The 25130-nt window shown below is 41.9% G+C and overlaps 1 protein-coding gene across 3 annotated transcripts in view; it reads right to left on the reverse strand.

Moving 5' to 3' along the window:
• Positions 1-25130, reverse strand: part of P2RY8 (P2Y receptor family member 8) — a 45185-nt gene that overhangs the window by 14214 nt on the left and 5841 nt on the right. Inside the window, exons 2-3 of one of the 3 annotated variants that reach the window (XM_075131061.1) lie at positions 23590-23672; positions 19428-19581 (exon numbers count right to left, since the gene is read on the reverse strand). The exons of 1 other annotated variant lie outside the window; for it this stretch is intronic. The gene's annotated coding sequence lies outside the window, so the exon portion shown is untranslated. The remainder of the gene's footprint in view (positions 1-19427; positions 19582-23589; positions 23673-25130) is intronic. One more of the 3 variants, XM_048859676.2, reaches the window with a different exon arrangement.

The following is a 25130-nucleotide window of genomic DNA, read 5'->3' on the forward strand; positions in this document are numbered from 1 at the left end:
CCCATTAGCTAGCTTAGCTGGCTCCCTGCCTAGCATGCTGGATTTTGTGGATCACATTCTAAAGCTCCTATCTCTCCCCATGCAGTGTATATAATGTGTTCCTGTGATTTTCTAGGCACCTAAAAGTTATGCACTGTTATTCTCAGCATCACAATGCCTCAGTCTGTGTATCTGGGCCCAAGCCTTTTCTGAACTAATCATGCTGCTTTATATTGGGACCTCTGCTGCCATCTGCCTTATGCTGTTTCCTAATGCCTGGGGTATTTTTGAAAATGTCTCTGCAACAATCAAGGCACAATTTTTGCTCACTAAGCTTGTGGTTATATTATCATACAGGTATAGCTCTTAATTTTCACCAATTTTTACCTCCCTTCCTTTAAAAAAACCTCAGAATCATGGGCACCTGCCAATTCTGCCTTCTGTGCACATGCCTGTGGATTCAGATTTGCACTTCTGAAAATTTAACACTAAATAGTTACATCATTTCTTACTTACTGTGTTTTGGCCTTTGAAGAACGAAAACAAAACCATAGTTCTTATTTTTCATTACATTCTCAATGTAAAATCCTAGTGGAGATGGACAAGGCACTATAGTTTCTACCTTGAGGTAGCTAATTAGGGTAAGCTATGGGTGAGGCTATAGGGTTGACCTCAACTAGCTAAGTCAAGATAAAACTACCGGTGCCTTGTCTCCACTAGGATTCTACATTGAGTTAATTACCTCAAATTATCTTTAGGTGAAAACACAACTGTTTTTTTTCAGTGAAAACATATGTATAAGTGTCACCATCTCCCTCATATTCCAAACCTCAGAGCCTGAGACCTGTAAAAGATTGAGCTCAGAGAATACACCAGTTCAAGCACAACCACCCACATTTGCAAGAGAACTTTATTTCCATCAAATAAAGAGCATTTTAGTTATCACAGGGTGCTGATTTATCTTATTTTCTCCAGTGTGAGAAACTGTAGAAGACCACATTTGCACAAGCCAACCAAAAAGTCTTAGGTGTGAAATCTACCCATGTAGAAGGAGGGGAAAAAAACAAGCAATGCTGTGTTAATCTGTTAGACTAGCTAAGGAGTGTTATTAACTGTAAACAGATAGCTTTTCGTTTCCTGTCTCTTTCCTGGATTTCTTACCATGCTTCATGAGTCTGTTTTCACAGAACACATTTGCACAGAGTTCTTGTCAATACTAAGGGAACATTTTTTAAAATTTCTACCTTTGCTACCACTGAGTCAGAAATGCTGGTAGCTCTACTGGTGTTAGCAACATTGAGAGCCCTAATCTATAAAAGGTTCCTATGGCCACCGCCATCTTATACATCATGTCAATTAAATCTGCTCAGAACAAGTCTAATCAAGTTGGTCTTAAAAATGAGCCTTGTCTACACTAAGGGCCAGAGTTCCCTAGTCTTTCAAACAGCACTACATTAAGGCGCACTAGGGAACTTTTAGTGCACATCAGCAGGGTCTACATGGACCAGTTAATGTGCAACACATTAGTGCGCTTTAGAAATCACACACCCTGCAGTGTGCATTGCACTATGTAAACAAACCCTAAGATAGGCTTTTAAATGGATTTAGTTAAACCAGTGAAAGAAGCACAATGCTCTTACTTCAGGAGTGGCTTATTTCAGTTTATCTTAAACCTAAAATTTAAGCTAAACTGAAAACAGCCACCCAAGCCCAAATCAGAATGTCCACACAGCAGTTTGCACCTGTTTAACTAAATTGGTTTCAGGTCACATCTTAGGTTAAACCGGTCCAACTTTCTCATATGGACAAGTCCTGAGTTAAATTGGCTCAACTTGAAATATAGACAAGTATAGTCATTGTTGTCTTAGTGTAGTCAAAACTTGTATAGTTATTTACATCGTGCAAAGTGGATTTAAAACACTACCAAGAACAATGGCAGCATTTTACACCTACTTTCCACTCTGGTCTAAATACTAAAATCTAACTTTTATATGTGTTTTTCATCTGTAGATCTCAAACTGGTTTACAAAGGAAGTAGTTGTCATTATCCCTTTTTTACAGAAATGAGGCACCTAGAGTGACAGCAACTTGCCCAAGGTCAGCCCACAGGGCAGCATTCCTAAGTCCCTGTCTTGTGCTCCCAAATGATCATACAGAGTGCATGGCAGTGGGGAACCAGTCCCCAGGGGCTCATTTGTGCCCTGTACAGAGGGTAGTGGAAATGCAGAACTATGCTGCTCCAGAAGGAACCCCAGTAGAGACTTAGAATGTTACTGAATTAACCATCCCAAAGAGTTGTTATAAGAATTAATTTGTTAATGATTAGACAGTTCTTTGACAATGCACTGTCTCAGTGCTAAGTTTAATTAATATATTAACTGGTTTCCGTTTGTATTAAATCTTTTGAGTACTGTCTATACCAGAGATCAACAGACTATGGCTTCCGGTCTGTGATTGCTCCCTAGCACTAGTGATTGCATCATGTGATTGTGGTGAAACTAAGAGGAAGATGTACAGTTGCTCATTTCCTTTATGACCTGACCTGCCTCGGCGAGGAAACAAGTGACAGTTTGTACACTGAGGCTGCCTGTTGCTAATATAAGGAGATATTTTTACAAACTCCTCAAAATTCAGGAAAAATCCTGCCCACAATTGTATATTTACTCTGTAGATTATAATTAGTGTTCTAATGTGTACTTTTCCCAGTTTAAATGCATAGGTTATATTTTCTCTCTCACTGTTCTGTGAAACTCTGGCCAAGCATTTTCTCACCTATTCAGCCCACTGAAGAATCCAGTCAGACCTGTACATGCACTTTAAAAGTTTATCTCCACAAATAGAAAACTCACATGTAAAAGACATTTGCTTTCTTTTTCTCTTTCCTGTGCATTAAGGATATGGCATTATGTTGCTGTTGCTGTTCAGTTTAAGACATGATGGAGTCTGTCAGCATGTTTAGTGCTGACGGCTCCAGGTTCAGTCTCCACTGATGACTTTGCTGGCTGTGTATGCAACGATAGTTCATTACAAAATGCCCTGATGGGTAGGACTTGAACTCCTGTGAACCTTGGATGCTTGGGAGAATATGTAATACAGTGACCTACTATGTATATAATTAGGTCTCCCCACGCCCCAGTTGTTGGTCCCAGTGACTTTACAACTTCCTACTATCTCACCTATAAAAGAGAGCTTTTTTAGATCTAGTGGTAGAGACCTGTGAGCGGAAGGGCCTGTATATGATCCCCATTGAGTGGACACACTTTGGTTTACTATTATTTTTATTACAGTGAAATCTATACATTAGATTCCTCAGGGCTAGGACCATCTTTTCATCGTGTTTATACAGAGCTCAACACAGTTGGGTTGGGGCCTTTAAGTGGTACAAGGATAATAATAACAAAGAGACAACCTTTATTAGGGAACCTACCTTCTTTAAGAGTTCTCTCCAATGTATCCACAAACACAACTAAAATTCTCTCTGTAGTTATTAGAGGATTATTTCTGTTAAATAGCCAATTGTTTCCAGTTCCTCGAGGGAGCTTTTAAGACAGGTTTCAGTTTATTAATAATACTAAAAGCTTTAAGGCCTTGTTTCTAACTAAAAATGAGCATCGGCAGACCCGTTTCATACTTACCACCTGTATTTAACCCTGGATCCCAGTGAAGGTTTATATTTACATATTCAGTGATACAGTTGCTATAATTGTTGGAATGAGACACTGTATCAATTTGTATAGAACTATACTTCATTGACAACTATGTATATATCCTTGGAAAATTCACGTTTTTTTTGTTTCGTGTGTGACAATTTACTGTACTACAATCACATGGTTTAGCTCTTTGTTTTTAAAACACAGCTGTTGTAATCTGACTGAGAAACAAAGTTTTTATGTATGCAGCATTGTTGTAGACATGTTGGTGCCAGGATATTCCAGAGACAAGGTGGGTGAGAGACTAACTTTTGAGGTTACACAGGTAACACTCTGAATTAGTTTCCCACACTTGAAGAAGAGCTCTGCGTAAGCTGGAAAACGTAACTCTCTCACCAACAGAATTTGGTCCAGTAAAAGATATTACCTCACCCAGCTTGTCTCCCTAAAGTTTTATGAGGCATTTTAGCAATTAGGCCCTGATCCTGCAAAGATGTTCACATGTGCTAAACTTTAAGCATGTGAGTAATCCCAGTGAAGTTAATGGGACAGATCCTCAGGTTGTGTAAATAGTGACAGCTCCATCGAAACTATGTGTCTAGGACAGTTTACACCAGCTGAGGATCTGCCCCAGTGGATTACTTATGTGCGAAAGGTAAGCATGCACATAGCTTTTGTCAGGATTGGGCATTATTCGTTATAATAGCCTGTGTTTAGGTCTTTCACAGGCTTTCCCTTCTTCTATGTATTCTCTAGAATATTTCACAGGTTGCTGCAAGAACTGTATCTGAGTCATGAGAATAGAACAGTTGCCTTTAGCCCAGAATTTATTCTGACATGAAAACAAGAGAATATTAAGCATCCGGAAAAAATAGTTTTCAGTTATATACCACAATCAGTGTATAAAATCAAAGGAAAGCATCTATCTGAGTTCTGAGTATAGGCCCGATCCAGCTTTGCTCGAAGCCCATAACTGTTTTGCCACTGCCTGCAATGGGGGAAGCACTGAGCCCCCTATTTGAATATAAATCAGTCAAATAAAACATGATTTGTTTCTTGCAGATCCAAGGCACACTAGAATAGTTGCATGTGAAAACCAGTCGAAACAAAATTGGAGTCCCAAAAAGGGTTTTATCTGCCTAACATTGATCACTTTTACTCTCTCTCGCGCGCCATATTTTTAACCAGTTTTATCCATTTTTGTAAAGATACATCTCTTGGTTCTGTAATGAAAATGCTGTACATAAAACTAAAAAGAAAATTTAACAAAGCACGTAAAAGACATGCTTTTTGTCCAACTGTTAGTAATTGTCCAGCACATATTTCTTACCATTCACTCACAGTTTACCTGTGAGACTGACTGCTTTACATAATCCAAAAATGCCTCCTCTTTATTTTCCTCAAGGCAAACTCCTGGCGTATGAGCCAAATGTGTCCAATCAATGTATACATCTGGCTCACACATGAATTAAAAATTATTCTACTGTTTGGTCAATCATCAGGATATGCCAACTCTCCCCCCGCCGAACAGGCTACAAAGTAAAATTACTACAGCCCCTGTGCAGGATCCCATGAGCTTGGTGAGATATAAAGTGACCTGGACTAGTTAATTTTCTTCTGTATCTAACTCTTTGCTGCTGGAAAGGAAAATTGATCAGGCTCCTTCCATAAGAGCTTTGGCACATGCAGAAGGAATCTGTCTATTCCTAGTCAGACTCCCTATGGGGGAGGCAAAAAGACCTCTAAGAGAAATGTATGAGAATATTCACCTTCTGCACTCTCTTACACAGGGAACACTTTGGAGGCAATATTCTGACCAATCCTGGAGAAAGCAGGGTGGCACAAAAATGGAGGAGAAAGTGATGAAAAATGCAACAGCAGAAGAAAAAGAGAAAAGAGCACATAAAAAAAGAGGAAAAATGGCAGAATTAAAAGGACTGAAAAGAATGAGTGGATACCTAAAAAGAAAAAAAAGAAGAAAGATAAATGTACAGAAAAGAAAGGAGACGAGATCTAAGCAGTAGGGACAGGTTAGAGAGAAACACAGACAGCAGAGGTAAAGAAAAATAGACCAAACAGTGGTCATCGTAACTCTGGTGCCCATTTGTTATTTCAACAGAATGTGTGATAATCTCTCAGTGACATGTGTACAACCCTGTTGAAGTCACTGCCCTACTGGGAAGAGGTAAACGTGTATATTGGAGAAGTGTTGCTGTGAGAGCTAGACCCACACAGGGATTTCAAGGTGATACCACCCCAGGCACTTGGAAGATGCTAATGTCCCTCACTATGATTTTGGACAATGCTCCCCCACCTTATTCCTACAGACCAGTGGTGTGTGCTCACTCTGCTCATCTTATGTGATCCTCCCAGGCTATATAATTGCTGTTTTCCCCAAGGGATCTTTCACTGTTATAACCCTTATCATGCCATAGCTTCTCCTTTTGTTTGTCACCCCTCCCAGTGTGAAGCCTAAGTTAGGGCCATGTTGCTGGCACTGTATTTTCTCTGAATGTTGGTCGATTACATATGGGTCCTATATCTGGTAAAAGTCCTGTTACTAGGGGAAGTTGCTATGTTGTACCATTAATGTTGCAGTTTTTTAGTGGGGCAGTCAACAGGATACCAACTGCAGTCATGGGACCCAATGGCTGACTGCCCTCCGGCCATGTCCCCCCCCCCCCCCCCCCCCCCCCGTGGTATTTGGTACACAGATCTCCAGGACAGTCATGTGCTGCTTCCATCTTTCTACATCTGAGCAATTCAGGGCACGTGCATTGCCACTGAACACTCTAAAGTAATAACAGGGATGACCACGGCTCCGTAATCTTAGGGGCTGCCACTCTTACATTTATGTAATTCCCACTGAAGTCAATGGCATTTTTGTGCTCACGACTACTCATATATAAAGTACAAAGGTGAGAAGCACCTTAGAAACAGATTGCAATAACTAGCCCATCTACACCAACTGAGAAAACGGAGTGGGTTCTTCCAGCCCCTTTGTTGTTTTTGTTGCTCTTCTCTGAATTCCCTCAAGTTTGTTAATGCATTACCTTCTAAGGCATGTCTACACAGCCAGCACAGCGCTCTGAGCATGCATCCTCCCCTCCCAAGGCTTCAGAGCCCAAGCTCTATAGCCCAAGGTGCAACTTCAAAGTGCTGTCTGCACAGCTATTTTTTGGAGCATGAGCTCTGCCAACCCAGGCTGGGAGGCTCACCCCTGTGCACTCTGTAGACATACTCCTAGAGGTGCAAGCAATAGCACATGGGAGGCAGAGAATGTGGAAAGGGAGGAGAGAGAAGGGGTTTTAACAAAAGCTCTTCTTGCTTTTTGACCTTTTATGCCTGCTTGGGCTAGCCCACCAAAAAGTAGACCCCAAGGATTCATAAAAATAACAGTGCTAATGTGCTGAAAGCACAACAACCCACTCAGTAATAGTTGTTCCATTCTCTTGCAGATGTGTTTTAGACGGTATGCAGAGTTATACAAGCCAAAGTTTCCTTCTTTTGAAAGCTCAGTGAAGGACATAAAGTTTCCTAATGTTAAAGTGAAAACCGTTCCTCAGTATTCCCCTTCATGCTCAAATAAATTATGCATATAAATCCCCTACAGATCAACAAGTGATTCGCCCTTCTAAAATTTCCCCATTTCTTCTCAGAGTGAAAAATTACATGTTTATCTTAACTATAATATTCATTCAAGAGTCATAGGCAGAGCACAATAGTGCTTTGTGGTTAGTTGAATTAATGGGGCTGATTGTGCTCTCACTGGCTTCACTATTACCCCAATGTTATGTCATTAATTTTACTGGAGTTAATATTGATGTCCGTAATGTGCCCAGAGTTTCTTGGATGACAGGTGCTATATAAAGCCTGGATCCACAAAAGTGACTTAGGTGTCGTGATGAGTGTCACAGCACCTAACTTTTAGGTGCCTAGAAGATCACAGGAAAACACTGCAATCCACAGGGCCCGAGTTAGGCACCCTAGGCTCCCTAAACAATGAATGGGGAGACACTGGAACCTCAGAATGGGATCCACAAAGCCTGCATGCTAGGCAGGAAGCCTCCTAAGCTAGCCAATGGGAGACACTGACCAGAGGTATGTGTGCAAAGCCCTGTTCCCTTTCAGAGGCAAGTTCAGGCTGCAGGGAGGCACCTATCTCTGCTTGTGATTCACAAACTGGGGAAGGATAGACGTTTGACCACTTAAGTCATGGTTGGGGCCCAGTTTTGTAGGTGTGCTCAGGGGCTGCCTAACTCCACACAAAACAGCTTGGGGGAGGGGCAGAGGAGCTCCCTTATAACCTTTAGCCCAGTGGTCAGGGTACTCCCCTCAGATATGGGAGAGGAACAGTTTAAGTCTCCCCCTCTGCCTGATGAACAGAAGAGATATAACGGGAATTTGTTACCTCGCAGTAGGCTATAATCATTCTAACTTTTTATCTGTCCCGATTAATATTTAATTATTCAATTATGTAATTAAGGTGGAACAACTTGAATAGGTGTGATTGAGGGAACCCCCATATCAGAATATTCCATACCCCAGCAGTTAGGGCGCTTACCTAAGAGTAGATCACTGTTCAAATCCCTTCTCCTTATCAGGCAGAGGGAAGACGTGAACTGGGGGTCTCCCACATCCTGGATGAGTGTCTTGGCCATTCGGCTAAAAGTGATAATAGAACTTCTACTCCTCCTTCTGGTTGTTTTGCGGGGAGTTAGGTGGCCTTTGACCATGCCTACTGGATCAGGCACCACATGACTTAGGTGGAGGAACACCTATCTTTCCCTTGGTACATGGATTGCTGTCAGGCTGAAGCAGGTGATAGACACCCAGATGCCCAGAGCTAGGCAGCACTTTACATTCTCATAGGCAAAAATTTAGGTGCCAAGTGAGTTTAGGTGCCAAAAGGATTAGGTAGCAGCTGAGTGGGAGTTTTGTGGGTCACATTGTACCTAAAAATAGGACTTGAGCATGTGATTAGTAATGCTTCTTTCTTTCTTCTTTTTTTGTTTGTTTGTTTGCAATCCTGGGAAAGTTAAAAAGAGGGATTTTAAATGTTAGATGTTATGATCTGAAGAGTGTAATTAATTTATCTCTTTATTTAAAAAATAGGAGGCAGTTTTTGGTTTCTGACCTTTGTATTTTGCAGCTGATGGGGTAGCAAACAAAAGAATTCTCATGCCTCAGTCAAGTCATGAAGAGCAAACCCACATTTTTAGCTTGCTGCAGTGTTTCCAGCTGCTCACAGATACAATCTGTGATCCTGACCCTCCTTTCTCAGGGTGAATTCTGATGTACCAGTTGGCTACTTTTATTTTAAAGTGACAATTACCTTAAAGAAACACAAAATGAGTCTATAAAAATGTGTCCAATTTTCCAATTATAGACACCAATACAAGGCCACAGAAACCTTAGAATGACTTCTGTGGGGTGGAAAGTGCGTTAGATGTATCTTATATTGAGTCAGGTCCTGAGAAAGTACTGCAAGGGTCTTTATGATGACAGTCCAGGTTGTGATATCATTTGGAGAATTTTTTTTTCTTTTTAAAATGTCCTCTCCCCTGTCCTCCAAAGAGGAGTTACAATGATTGTTGTGTTCCAGGTTAAAGGGAGCCTTTAAGTAATACTCTAATAGGATGATTCATGGCTGCCCTGAAACTTGTGCAAAGTAAGTGGAAGTCGATGTAAAATGAGACATCGAAGACCTCTGAGAATATCAAAAGATTGAATTCTAGTTCTTCCTGAGGCCTCCTCTACATAAATGGTTTGGATTCCACCCCCCACCCCCTTCTCCCCGCCCATCATCCCGTATAGTTACTGGATCATATAGGAGACTTTGCTGTGGAAGTCTCTTTGTTGTCAGGGGCCTGTTTCAAAGGGAATGGTTGCCCTGTAACCAGAATTCTGATGCATCCATCTAACCAGCCTCCAAAAGCCAGAATCTGTCCTTGACTTCAATGGAAACAGAGCTAGGCCAGTGCTGAGCACTTCTGCAAATCCTACTCTTGTGTCTAGCTGCTGTGAATGTATTCAGAAAGATCACCACTGTTTAGTGAGTCTCCATCTTCTTTCTTCGGGGTCTTATCTTTCATGGTGTTTAATTCTTGTTTCTGTTTTACGGCCCACTCTTACTTCCTTAGTAGCCAATTTTGATGGGAGCAGAGCAAACTCATAGTTCTATCATGGAGTAGGTGAAGCATAAGGAAATGAGTGTTCTTTCTGAAAACGTTTTTTAAAAATTTTAAACTCTTAATACTAGTCTTTTTTTAGTAAAATAACTCACTACTAGAATGAAGCATACAGTTTATCTGCTATCTAAAGTGTGTACGTGTGTGAATCATGAGAGATTGTTGTTATTTAATCTGATAACGAAGAAGAATGCTGAACTAAAGGGAGTAAGAAGATACAAGATTTACTATCCTATGTGGTAAAGAATTGGCAGAACACTACTTTGGTGGCAATCTACTGAAAAAGGGAATAGTTTGTACCTCAAGCTCAAAGGGAATAGGGATACCAAAAGTGGAGGTGATAGCTATGCCACCAGATACAAATAGATGTGAGAGATCATGTATATATGGATTTTGCTAATGGAGAAGAAGGAATGAAGCAGCATTTGGAAATTTCCATAGATATCCCAGTGTCATTACTTTGGACTGCTGAAATAATGAAGATATGGGCTGATCGGGCTGTTCAGTGCTAGAAATTATATAGTACCTACATCCCCAAAGTAAAGAAAATAGTATTCAGATATAATGGTAAAGGGGATTAAGTTTAATGGGAAATATATGGCTAAATCCCCTTCAATGCTTTTGATAATCTTAACCAAATCCCAAAAGAAAATCAATCTCAAAGAAAATGAACAGTCAATGTGAATTTCAGGAAAGTAAATTTAGAATATTCTTCACTCTTTTTCTCACTCCCCGACCCCAATAGAAAAGCAGAATTTCAGGCTTAAAAAAATCTTTTTTTTTAAAGGTAAGGTTATAAATTCTATTTTGTGAACAAATCTAGGAAGGACATGTTGTTTGTTAAAATGTTTTCTAGAACTAACTTGCAGGTGAGCAAAGACAGAACATTCAGACGTCTTAGACACTAAAGATAAGGTGCAATGATAAAAAGCTTCTCCTCGCACGATAAGGAAAAAGGTTTTTTACGTTGGTACTTTCTGCTTAGACCAATCCTGCTTTCTTCCTCTTTCACTTCTGCGAAACTCTTTAGAAAAATATCAAAAACAAATGTGAATGTGGTTTACTCACATCAGCTCTTCCACCACTCCCATATCATCTCTACAGATGTTACCTCTATGCGACACCATAACCTATGGTACGTGCTTTGCTTACTTATAGACTATAATAGATTTTGACGCATTCTATCATGCTAATATATGGATGATGACACCACACAAAAATATGCTTTATTTTATTTACCAGTTGCACTATTTTGCAGTAGCAAATTATTCTCCTCTACCAAGGACAACTGGAAAAAAAAGACACTTAGAAACTCATCAACCAAAATGTATTTTTTTAAAAAGAGTTTATACCTTCACAACAGGAAATATTTTTAAATGGCCATGTGAATCACAAGACAAACCAACCACTTTCTGAACTGTGTTCATTCTAGTCTTCTATTTTTAGATCACATCATGCGCAAACTGGCTGCCTACTCTGTTAGTATTTTATTACGAGCAATACAATAATCTAGTGCTAGCACCATTGGGAACAGGATTTTATCTCATGTCTCTATAAATCCTGATTTGGCATACTAAATTTCATCATTTGTGGGAAGCGGAGGGTAAAAACTGGTTAGAGACTTATGACCAGAGATTTCTTTGAATTGGCACCCTCAGCAATTAAATTTAATTCACTACAGTGTTTGCGAGGAGAGTGATTTAGCAGCAGAGTTCCAGCCTGGCTTCCATTCCCTGGCAAAGGCAAAACAAACAAAAACATACACAAAAACTAAACACCCCCCCACCACCATGTTTCCCTCCTTTTCCCATGTATATCCATGAGAGTAGCAGCGTTGTTAGCAGACAACTTTGCACGTGCATGAAGTTGCTGTAGAGGCTGAATAATTCATGCATGATGACTAAACATTAAAGCAACTAGTCATCTTGTTGAACATGCCTACAGTGCATGGGCATCTATGAAGCACTAACCAAAGCTTCCCAAGTGCTGTCTCAGCACGCACTGGGCCCAGGCTAAAACCTTTGATGGATCTCTTCATTATCGCTTGTTCTAAATGCATGGTTGGGAATGAGGTGAAATCATTACAGGCCTTCCCAGAGCTTTCTGTGGAAATACCCCTCACCCAAGTCAGTATCAGTCAATTGGAAGAGCCAGGAATCAGTTGAGAGCTAGTATGGTGTGGATGTCAAGGACAACTGGGATGAGGGTGGTCATGCCTGAAAGTGAGAGCCACAGGAGTGGGCCATGCCTGGAGATTAGAGCAGAGCCAAGCTAGATTCAAGAATCAGGACCATGGCCCATGCAGGGGCACAGTCAAGAGCAAAGCCAAAGGTCAGAGTCAGGGATCAGAAGCCAAATGCCAGAGCCTATGGGTGAGCCAGAAATTCAGTCAGGAAGTGAGATCAGGGGAATCAAGGATGGAGAACAGTCACCCCAACCCCAACACATTGAGTAGCCAGCAATCTCTGGGCACTGCTGAGTCTATCCCTCCATCAATCAGGAAATGCAATCAATTAGGCAGCCCCTTCCACGATCAGCTGTGTCCAGTGTGTTGCTAGGAGAGTAACCCTGCTGCAGCCGGCACCCTGACTCTGGAGGAGAGTGAATGACTTTGGCACTCAGATAATCCTGACTTTTAGTGCTGGCTCTGTCACTGTCTTGCTATATGATTTTGGGCAAGTCACTTCTCCTCTCTGATTCAGTTTCCCCATCTAAACCAGGGGGATGATAATACTTGTTTATTTACTTCTCAGGGGTGTGTGAGGATTAATTAGTCCATGTTTGTCTGTCACTTTGGACATCATTGTAGAAGTGCTAAGTATTATTATTATAAAGAGAACAGGAAGCCTTTGGAAATTGCCAGCACATGTCTAGATAAGTAGCCTATATTACTCATCTGATTTGGTCTAGGAGCACTTATTGCTTGTCAGAAGATGAAGCCTTTGCTGTAATGCATTAGCTCCTTTGCTTCAGAAGCTGCTTCTGTTCTTTTATGAGTTCTGGGCAACCATCTAGTCATTTAATTTTTTCTCTGATAGATAGACAATGTTGTATTGAGTTTTAAAACTACCTCATACAATTGTAAATATCATTGACTGGATTCACTCTTGTGTATGCCAACTTCTGCCAGGGGTGCTAGGAATAACCCCCAAAGTAAGCAGCAGTGGGCTGGGAAAGTGTGGTGGCCAATACATCAGGCGAATGTGCTCCTGTGAAGCCCCTCGTAGAAACTAAACCCTCATGCTTCAAACCCTAATATATATGCATAACTCTAAGCATTTGAATAGTCCTGTTGTCTTCAGTGGGACTACTAACATTGTAAAGCTAAGTATGTGTCATGGTTTTTCAGGACAGAGCCTAAGGCCGCTCCCCTGCAACATAACCTTTGCAGATCCATGGAAGTATATTGAGTAACTCCATGAGGCAACCATGATGAAACAAGGCCAAGGAAATAATTCAGAAGTTAAGGCCAAGGTTTTCCAACATGACTAGTGATTTTTTGGTTGCCCTACTTGAGACACAGTAAGGGGACTGCTTTTCAGGGGTGGGTGCTCAGTATTTTTTGAAAATTAGGCCTCTTTAAGGCAGTTCAAGTTGGGCACCCAAAAACAAATGTACCCCAAATCACTAGTCACTTTAGAAAATCGCTCTCCATGTGAACATAAGAACAGCCATACTAGGTCAGACCAGCTAGCCCAGTATCCTGTCTTCGGACAGTGGCCAATGCCACGTGCTCCAGAGGGAATGAACATAACAGGTAATCATCAAGTGATCCATCCCCGTCGCCTATTCCCAGCTTCTGGCAAACAGAGGCTAGGGATACCAGATGTGGCATTTGGAGAGGGGTTCTCAACTGCCCGGAGTGTAATAAACCACTTCCTGAGAGAAAGGAACAGGGGAATCTCTACAAACATTTCCCAAAATATTTTTCTCTCAGGTTTGTTTGTTGTCAAGAAACTTCAGGGTATAGTGAGATTTTCTGGCTGCATTTCTGTAGGCATCAAGTGCCTACTATTATACAACGTAGTGCAGCCCAGTTTCTGTTCTCACTGTATACTGGGTGGGGATTTTTGATTTAATAGGTTATTCACAACTCTTTCAGCAATTTCAAAAAGCCACATAACCTCACACCACACAAGTTCAACTGACAAGAGCAAGTTTTGGTTATCTAAAAGAAGTTCTTTGGAAACTTGGATGTATAAAGTGATTGTGGGCAGGGAGTTCATAGAGTTCCGCTCCATACATTTCTGTCAGGGAACATCCAAGGAAGCAGCTGTCAGTTTTCCCTCCAAGGACCAACGACCCTGGGGGGTCCACAAAAGGCCAAGGCCATTCAATGGAGGCACAGTGCCTCTGCACTGGCTCTGGAGCCCAGGAATCTCCTTTTGTTTCCTGGCAGCATGGTTCCATCGGAGCTGTGCTATTAAGGCTTCCCCAGAAGGAGATGCTACCAAATCCCCTTAAAGCAGTGGAGTTGAGCAGTGGTGTATTATCTTTCCCTGAGAAACTCTATAGTGTGCCTTCCTCCATGGCCTGCCTCTCCCACAACTCCTGTGAAAACCTCAGGGGTCCCAGGAATGGGAGGCCAGGGCCATGGAGGCAGCTGTGCCTCACCCTTCCACATGTGGCAAGGAAGATCTACACATAAAGGCCCCTCTCAGCACATGGATCTTGGAGACACAACATGGGCCAAAGAGCCTGTCTTTGTAAGGGTACGGCACCTTTAAGACTCCCACCCTTTGTGCTGAAGGAACACTTTGTACTTTCTTAGCAGTACGCGCAGTCAGAGTGGTACTTGGTGAGCTGTCTCCTGTTTCACACACTGTCCCCTTCATGTGTTGTTTGCCCACTTTTATTTATTATCAATAATCTGTTAAATTGACGGGCTTTTTCTGTAACTGCTTTGTCTCAGTCTCTTCTCCTTTTAAGATAAAGTTCTCTGACAGGTGAAGATCACCCCAAGCCAGCTGACCAATCCTTCCAGGTAATGGTGCCTTAAACATTTTGGCTGTATCCGCTGCCAAGCGCTCACAGGTATATAGCCAGCCCAATAGGTACATGGGTTGGGGAGGAACACTGCCTGATTCCTCTCTCTCTCAATTGCACTTCTGCAAGACTGGGCAGAGTTTTTCCCGTAATGGCAGGAGAAGTCACAGAACAGCTGGATGATGCTCTTTACTTAGAATCAGAAGTCTCAGTTCTCCTGCCCCTACGTTTTGGAAGGAGGCAGATGGAGAAGCTGGTTTGTACTCCTCATGTTTTTAGGCCTGCAGGGACTTGCCCAGCCTCCCATGTAATTTAGAGCAGCCTGATGGGGAGCAGAGAATAACTGTAGTATGGTGCATTGCAGTTATGTTCCTGCTCCATCCCTGGCTTGTCCCAGTACTTAATTTGTGCCAAGGCTGTGCCCCGGCACCTCTAGGCTTGGTAGTTCATAGCCCCAGCACCTCTGCGCTTGCCACGTCACTTATGAATGTAAAAAAAATTGCTTGATCCCCAGCATCTCTTTCATTACAAATTAAGCACTGGTTGCCCCCTCCCTATCCTGACATCCTTCTTATGCCAGATGCTGGGAGCAGGGCCAGTATAAAGTGCTTACACCAGCTAAGGAGACCATCTGTATAGGGAGTATTCCAGGGGGTCTATTTCTACCCCTTTAGGGCCTATTTATGCTGCCAGATGAACATAAAGGGGACTTAGTACAAATGAAAATCAGGCCCATAGGATCATACTGTAGGATGGATCAGTGAGACAACTGTGAGCCTCATGAATCATCTGTTAAAGAGAATTAGATGTATGGAAGGCACACAGAGCAGCAGCTGCGCAACACACCAACCCCAACACAAGACCTCAGATGTCTCTTGGTGTCTCTTGCAACTTCCTGTCATTACCCACACTACAAATTCACAGGAGGAGCAAACCAGTATGTGGCTACACAAGGTATAAGGAAGATAGTGGAGAATCAAGTCACTGTTAAAGGCATTTGGTGATATATCTGTAATACTTCCTATGATAGCATTAAAAATGAATGATCAGGAAAAGATCCCCTGACAGAGAATGCAAAGTGACTTCTGGATAAAAGCTAAAGAAAACCACCTTCCCTGCCAAACCATATTTATTAAGTCTTCACACTCCTTCTTCCTGTCAACTATGAAACCAGCTGAAAAAAGTAGCACACACCCACACACGCATTAATGGTGGAGAAGTACAAATGATCTATTCATAGACCAAAGCCAGGGAAGAAAAGGGAGACCAAAAGGCTTAATTATGGAGCCTGAGAAACAGCAAAAAAAAGAGTTAAACGGAAGGGAGGAGAAAGGAGGAAGTAGTGGTTGAAGCAATCTGCAAGGCAGAGGAGGGGGTCCATCCTATTTAAAACAAAGTGCACAAACAACAGGGGAAAGTATCCAGAAAAAGTAAGTTGATTTTGTCATATTAGTGAAAGCTGTGATGGCCACTTTGAAACCTGAAGGCCTCTTGTTTATTCAAAGAACAGGTGCCAGCTTCCCACCCATCCCTCAGCCCTTGACTGAAGGGACCATTTCTAGCAGCAAAGAGATAGTTCAGTTTGTATGGTCTTTCAGTACTGGTATGGAAATTATTCTTATTTTTATTTTCATTTATACATTTTGCTTTTAGATATAATAATGAACCAGTTAGGATTGTTAAGATGCTGTATAACTGACGTAGGCACCAGCCATCTAAAACAGATGGGCATTGTCAAAGAGACAAATGTGAAGCACTTTTAAAGTATAAGGGGGTAGCCGTGTTAGTCTGTATCCACAAAAACAACAAGGAGTCGGTGGCACCTTAAAGACTAACAGATTTATTTGGGCATAAGCTTTCGCAGGTAAAAAACCAAGTGGTTTTTTACCTGCGAAAGTTTATGCCCAAATAAATCTGTTAGTCTTTAAGGTGCCACCGGACTCCTTGCACTTTTAAAGGTGTCTTTGCATGTTGCTGTTATGAAGAGGTCATATTTTCTCTTAAGCAAAACTATGCAATACATGGCCTTGTCTCTGCTAGAGAGCTAGTAAATGCTCACTGATGGTGAGAGTGGCTCGGCAGCAGCAGTGTTAACATTGGGAGCCCTAATCTAGACATCCTGGTTTTAACACTATGTTAAGAGTATTAGACTTTTTCAGAGCAAATCTAATCAACACCTTGTTCATTTTTACCTTGTCTGTATGCTGAGCTTCCAAAATTGCTAATTGCAATGCAGCGGTACCAGTGTTAGCAGCAATGGGAAAGCTGTAGGAAATTTGCCTCGGTTAGACAAGGCTCTAAGGAAAACAGGGAAAAACAGGGCTGATGGGTAACAGAAGGAAGGCCCCGAACATGCAGATACTTAGGCACCTACTTAACTTATGCGCATGTTCAATCTCATTGAGTTATTTAGGTTCATAACTGTAAGCACATGCATAAGTTTTTGCAGGATCATGGCATAAAAGGGAACAGACAGTGGTTGAAGTCCATCCTACACTGTTTGTTTTTGATAGAGACAAGGCAAAAGAAAAATACTTAGACTGTAAACTCTTTTAGACAGGGACTGTTACGTGTTTGTGCAGCAAACAATGGAGCCTGGACCTGGTTAAGGCCTCTGGGGGCTACTGCAATGAATATTTTAACTTCCATTATCAAGGGACCATGTCTTTTAATTAGAAGTCACTATGACTCTTGTGCTACATTCTAGCTTTGCATTCCTATCACTTCAAAAGGAGAGTTAATGGTAAGTGGTTTAGCTATAATGAGAGGAAATACAGTCCCTGAGGAGGATGTCAAACAGCAGCACAACACCCAGGGTACATTTACGCTTCGCACAGAGGACTGACTGCTGCTTGGGTAGGAATTCTGCGCTAGCTTTAATGTAGCTAGCGCACTAAAAACTGCTGTGAAGACACTGCAGGGCGGGCTCCAATGCGGGCTGGTAATGCAAGTCTGTACCCAGTGTTCCAGGTGGGCTTCCACAGCTCGCTCTGAACTCTGCTCTGCTGCATCTGCACTGCTATTTTTAGCCACGCTAGCAACATTAAAGCTAGCAGATCTATGCCTCCCCAAGATGCAATCACACCTCTGATTGCCTAGTATACAGACCCTACATGACATGGTGACGGTACAGAGAGAAAGTGAGAGAGATAAGGGCTGAATTATTTTCCCAGTGGACTCAGCGGGAGCTTTGCCACTGACTTTGATGGAACAGGGTTGTCCCCTTCAAAGCAAGATTCTAATTTCTTACCTAATATTTCTTTTCTATAATCAAGATTTCTGTTATTACACAACTAATTAGCCAAGCTAGTTGGGTAGTTTTACGATTTTTATTTGCCTGCAGGTTTTCTCTGTTGTACCTGAAATCAGTTGTTATGTTTTATCAATCTGACGGTTATGCTTTATGATTATTATTTAACATTTATATTGCAATGGTGCCTAGAGGCCAACCAGCTGGGGCCTCCTTGGATGTCTACACTGCAATGAAACAGCCCCACAGCCTGAGTCCTGGGACCCTGAGTCAGCTAGCACAGACCGGCCACGGATGTCTAATTGCTATGTAGACATACCCTAAAGCAGCGGTTGGCAACCTTTCAGAAGTAGTGTGCCGAGTCTTCATTTATTCACTCTAATTTAAGGTTTCGCGTGCCAGTAATACATTTTAACGTTTTTAGAAGGTCTCTTTCTATAAGTCTATAATATATAACTAAGCTATTGTTGTATGTAAAACAAATACGATTTTTAAAATGTTTAAGAAACTTCATTTAAAATTAAATTAAAATGCAGAGCCCCCCAGACCGGTGGCCAGGACCCAGGCAGTGTGAGTGCCACTGAAAATCAGCTCGCGTGCCGCCTTTGGCACGCGTGCCATAGGTTGTCTACCCCTGCCCTAAAGGGTCCACGGGGCACCTAAAAGGCAAGGACCAAGCAGTAAAGGACAGTCATGTACACATATCCTCACTACTAGAGCTGAAACTAAAAGTGCTAATTGAGATGCTAGTGTTTTCTGATGCTTCACATAAGCCATCAAACACTGTCAGGTGATAACATTTGTTCTCTGACCACCTGGACTGGACTTAGAGGGGAAAGGCTCATTGCTCATTATAACAACGTTGGCCATTTAGAATTATTTTGAGGTATTATTTGGAGGTTTAGGGGTGGGCCCTATAACCTATTTTGCAAGGGGAAGGTCCACCATAGGGGAATCTCCACAGGGTAACACTCATGGAGATGTCCTTCCCCAGAGCTACAGGTTTACAGTAGTGGGCCCTAGCTGATGTCACGAAGAGCTAAAGCTGTGAGTTTATCATCGGGATAATTTGGATATTTTCACTGTCATTTTTTAAATAAAAATGATATCAACAAAACTGCTTTTATTTTTCCTCTGGGCATTCCACTGAAAGTCAGTTTGTTGCAGGCAACAAGTTCATCAGGTCACAGAATCGTAGAAACATGGGGCTGGAAGTCTTTGCTGCCTGGATACAAAGGGCTGTAAAATATGGTCAGAATTAATGAGATAGTATTAGATGCCACTATAAAACCCATCTGAAAATGAAGAGTCAAATGCAGCTTGACACACTGCATTCCTTGCACATGGCAGCTCCATTTTGTGAATACTCACCGGTGAGCATGCCTAGCTCCCATTGAAGTTAACAGGAAGTAAGGGTGCACCACATTGTACAATCAGGCTCAGAGCTGGCTGCAAAAATACCCTTTATGTAGACCTGTGACTTCTATTTCTCGCACTCGTCCAGCGTGTATGTTTCTGGTCTGTTCTACGTGAGAAAATGTCACATTTATTTATGACTTCTTTCAGATTTACAAGGCAAAGTTGAAGCTGACAAAATATTGGTAGTAAATTGATTTGTTTGTAGGAGGAGGAAGGCTCTACATGGTGGCTAGCCTTGCTGCTAGTCCAATCCATATATATAGTGGTTGGCAGTGGCAGGCAGGTACCACATTGAGAGCACTTCTGAGTGTAGGCTTGAGGGCTATGGAATCTTCTGATGTGGGACTCCCGCAGCCTCGCCTATTGATTGCCTATTTATACCTGCCACTGGAAATTTCCACTACATCTGTCTGAAGAAGTGGGTATTCGCCCACAAAAGCTTATGTTCCAATACGTCTGTTAGTCTATAAGGTGCCACAGGACTCTTTGCCACTTTCTGTTGAAGTTGTTCCTCTTTAATTAAATAGTTAAATATTCATTGGGACAGTGAAAGAGTTAGAATGACTTTATAGCCCAGTAGTTAGGGTACTTGCTGAGAGGCAGCAGATACCTGTTCGAATCCTTTCTCTTCATCAGCTGCAGGGGGCACTTAACTGGGATTCTCTCAGATCCCGGTGAGCATCCTAACCATTGGGCTAAAGATTTTAAGGTGGAGTTAAGTGCCCTCTGAGCAAACCTACAAGATCGGGCTCCACAGGCAACTTAGGCAGAGGAGCACCTAGCTTCCCCCAGGTTTATAGCTTGTTCCAGGGCTTAGGTGGGAATAGATGCCTAGACACTTAAAGTGAATCAGCAGGGCACATGCCCAGAGGCAGAAACGTAGGTGCCTAGGGAACTTTTACTGCAAAAACTTAAGTGCTCAGTGGGTTTAGGCACCTCTAGGGTTAGGCGGCAGCCAAATGGGAGGTTATGGATCACAGTAGTGCCTAAAAACAGGGCTCAGGCTCCGAAGTACCTTTATGGCTCCCACCTTTACTCAAACAAGTAATCCCACTGACATCGATAGGAATAATCATGTGAGTAAAACAAGCAGGTATTGGGCCAATACAGCATGTGAAATTGCCCTGGGTACTCCTTGTTCTCTCGAAAATATTTTAGTGTCCACAGGATACATTTGATTTAATTTAATGAAGTGAAAATGCTTTTTAAAAAATGCAGTTTGAGACCCCAAATCTCTCAGAGGACCCTGCACCCTGAATTGTGATTTCATTTCAAGTGAGAATTTGTCCAGCTTTTTTACTGCAGAAGCTGATGAGATCACTAATGCCCATTGCAGAGCAGGGAGTTGCTAGTTTGTCCTGCTAGAGGTGTTAGGTGATGCCATTAGCTCCTGGAGTTAAAACACATGACCCAGAAGTCAGATCTTTACATGGAATTAAAGGAGGAACTGGCTTTCAGCCATTTTGTTTGAAAATGTATTTAGTTGTCATTGCTTAAGCCCAGGCATGTATTCAGTTAATGATTTTGGCTCATCAAGGGGTTTTTGTCTAACGTATATATAAAGCAGTTTAGTTCACTTTATGGCCCTGGTCTTACGCCCATTGAAGTCAACAGGAATTTTGCTTTGTTATAGCACCCATCAGCTTTTGCTGACTCGAACGGTGATTGATCTGCAAAAAGGATTCTGAGGAGCTGTGTATTTCTGTGGACTGTAAAATTGATACCAACTACTCATTTGTGGTCATCAACATTGAAGTGACCTATAGGGAGGTTGCTTCTAAAAATGTAGATTCTTTATTTCCTTTCCTTCTGTGTTGGCAAAATGCCACACTGATTTCACTGGTGGGCACTAACGAACCTAGAGTGACAGATTTAAGTATTGTAACATCACTAACCATACAGACTGTGTGAAATGTTCTCAATGACTTTTGGAACCTTGCACAGTTTCATTCATCCACTACTAACCATTCCCTTACATCCTGTCCATAGTATTATCTGTGTCTTGCAATGCGAGCTGTGCTATGGCTCCCTGAGTTCTTTACAATCAGCCTGGAAAATCGCAGTATTCTTTGCAGTTGTCTGCTGTTGCTCACCATTTTGCCCTTGGTGCACTTCTGTAAGCAGATTCCTGTGCCTCTGTAAGGTATCATTGTGGTGGGGAATTGTGGACATGTGCCAGGGCTCTTGGCTTTCCACTTGGCGCCTAGATTGGCATGTGAGGGTTGGGGTCTGTGTTGCCTCTCAATAATTAATCAGGTTACCACAGACTCATACTACTATCATGGGGATGAATCCAGCTCCCATTAAAGTCAGTGGAAAGAGTCCCATTCACTTCAGCTGAATCAGGCCCATGTGTGGTCTTGCCAACCTAGGTCATGTTCAAGGTCACTCTGGCAGCACAGATACTGCCTTGTCCACTTGTCTTCTATAACTATTACATATAAATATCTATATTTAATGAAAATTAAGTTTGCAGAGTCAGGTGCTCAGAAGTTAGGAAATGCCAGGTTTAGGGTTGCCCATGAAACCTCTAATGCACATACACAAGGGAGCCAAATTATGATCATATACTATTTTTTCTACATGACTGCTGTCTCATTCAGTGCATATTTATGGATGGTGTCAGGTAATGAATTAGGGCTGTGCTGTGCATTGGGACATTTTATGTGGGTTCCTTGAAACTTGAATTCTATCAGTTTTCAATATTTCTTTTAATTAGCGCTGATAAGGAACAAGATTTTTCCATGCCATAAAAAGAATCCAAGGTTTGGAAAAAAAATATCTTTCCATAGTGGAATGGGAAAAAAAAAACCTTGGAATTTGTCACAGAATGGCTGCCTAGCTCCCTGGGCTCCAGCATGAGCCTAAATATCTACATTGCAATTTTATAGCCCCACAGTCTGAGACCCACGAACCCGAGTCAGCTGACACAGGCCAACTGCGGGTGTTTTATTGCAATGTAGACATACTGAGAACACAGGAGAGAGAATCTCCAGCTGTCAGGGTATGTCGACACTGTAATGGAAGCCCAGGATTAGTGGAACTCAAGTTGGTGGACCCTGGGTTAGAGAACAGAGGGCTTGAGCATCTACACTGATTGGTTACCGTAGGCTGAGAATTTCTGGAGCTGGGCCGCAACCTGGGGCTTCAGCATCTTCACTGCAGAGAGCTGAGTCTAACCAGTTATATCTCAGATTTCCTAGTGCCCTCCCCGAAATGTGTTCGTGCCTAATGCCACAGAGTCCCCTGAAGCCTAGAATGGAGTGTGCGCAGTGTAGACTCTGGAGAATTTAGCTGACAAACTTCTACTGGGCTTGTGTGAAATGTGCTTTTTGGAAGAGCATAACTTGGCTAGATCCAGACAGATTTTCATGGGACTGGCAAAAAGGCACGCCCCTGACACGACGGTGAACCTCTTGGCAAATTTCAAGCCCCTGCTCCAAAGCTTAGAGGTGCTAGAGTCTCTCAGCAAAACAACTGTAAACATTTTCTAATATGTTAAACTACGTATTTTCCCCTAACCTCGTTCTGAGATATGGCTGAAACATTTCTGCTGACATTTTCGAAAATATATTCCCCAAGAGGCAGACACCTGGCATGGAAGATTTCAGTCTGAGTGGTTGGCATTTGGCAAAGTTATAAGCAACTGAATACTGCATCTTATAATGGGACATGATAGGTTACCTTACTATAGGTGCCACTACTATTGCAGCCTATACCTATGAGAATTGGCAGGTTTTTCCACACCTCTTGGTGAGGATTGGTGTTGGTTCATTTGAGTACACTTTTCACCATTGTAGACTCAGGGAGAACAGGATTGTGTCCAGTTGAGTGTTAAATGTTTACTTTCAAACAATGGAGCTTCCTCCTTTCTGCCTGGGAGATTATTCTTCAGTCTAATTGAACTAATTATTTAGAAATTATTTCTGACATTCAACCTAAATGAGCCCTTTCTTAATTTCATCCCAATATACCTATCAGGTGCTCTTGAACATTCTCTCACTCCATCTGTCACCGGAGCTGCCCAATCTAGGTAATAACAGACTGCTACAAAACACAACACTTTTCATCTTAAAACACAACCGTATGAGTGCAAAACGTTGGTCAGACTTACAGGCAGTTCCCTAGGGAATTTTCATCTGATCAGTGCTGGTGCTTCCACACTGTAACAGATTTTAATTTCTGTACACATACGAGCTGCAAAAAAGACCCAAAAAACAACAACAACTTTAAGAATATCATATTTCAAAATGATCAAATCTCAAGACATTTCTCAAAAACAACGAGGGGTCCAGTGGCACCTTAAAGGCTAACAGATTTATTTGAGCATAAGCTTTCGTGGGTAAAAACCCCACTTCTTCTTGCATCTGAAGAAGTGGGTTTTTTACCCACAAAAGCTTATGCTCAAATAAATCTGTTAGTCTTTAAGGAGCCACCGGACTCCTTGTTGTTTTTGTGGATACAGACTAACACGGCTACCCCCTGATACAAGATATTTCCCAGTTCACACAAGCACAGATAACACGATCATAGTTTTCAAATGGGCTAGCTAGCTCAAAACCATTTATGGGCCAGATTTCCAAAAGTGCTTATTCAGCACCCACAACTGAGGCCAGATTTTTAGAAGCACTCCCCTCTCTTGTTCTTTTGCACCTACCCCTTTTCCAGATTATTTCCCCCCAGTGCTACTAGATGTGGGTTTTCATTACAGTAGTTGTTTGTGTTCAAAGTGTTTAGTCAAGGGTTGTGTGTGTGCAGGAGGGGAGTTGAAGAGAGGGGTGGAAGTCTGGCATCCCAAGGTGGGCAGATGGAAGGTTGTGGTATGTGGTCTGCGGTGCACAGTACTTGTGGCAAGGGTAAAGTGTGTGTTTCTGAGTAGAGGATGTGACATTTTGGGAATCTGTCTGTACAACACATGAATTCTGTGTAAGATTATGAACTCTCTATGTATCGTTACCAAACTGCAAACTATCTTGAAGGTGCTGTTGCCTCATTTGATGGGAGGTTAATAATATTGCTTAGATAATATGGGTTATAGCCTCACCAATTAATCTGATCAGAAGATAATAAGGTTCTTGTCCCAGAATCAGGCTACACAGAATTTGCAGGGACCATCGGGATGTCTGACTAGGAAACTCACACTGAGAACAAAAGGCAGCTTTAAGCCTATTACTGAGATAAATGGAAAAGTAATGGAATAGCAATCAAATAATAATCAAATAAAGAACCAATTACAAAAGCAATAATATTGTTCTAGCAGTACAGATGGTACTATATACTATAAAGACTTCTCGATTAATATACTCACACCTTCCTTGAAAACCTGGTGATAAGAGACAAAGGACCAGCCTTGCCCCTGGCATGTCAAGAGAGTTCAATGGTCCAGGTTCCTCAAGTCTTGAATGAGAGATGAAGACCAAAGAAGAAGCTAGAGCTAAAAGCTATAGAAAGACTACAGAAACTAACGTAGAGTTTACTTAAAACTAACTATTAAGAACTAACAATGACGAACTAACAATAAACAAGCTGAACTTCCCCAACATGGTGGGTTGCCCTTATTATAGGGCCTGATCTTTAGTGCCCTCCTTCCATGTCCAAAGTTAACTTCCTCACCCACAAAAATGTTAGGGTACACTTTCTCTATGGGCTGGCATG

This window comes from Caretta caretta, chromosome 1 (assembly GCF_965140235.1).
Source record: "Caretta caretta isolate rCarCar2 chromosome 1, rCarCar1.hap1, whole genome shotgun sequence".
Lineage (NCBI taxonomy): Eukaryota > Metazoa > Chordata > Testudines > Cheloniidae > Caretta > Caretta caretta.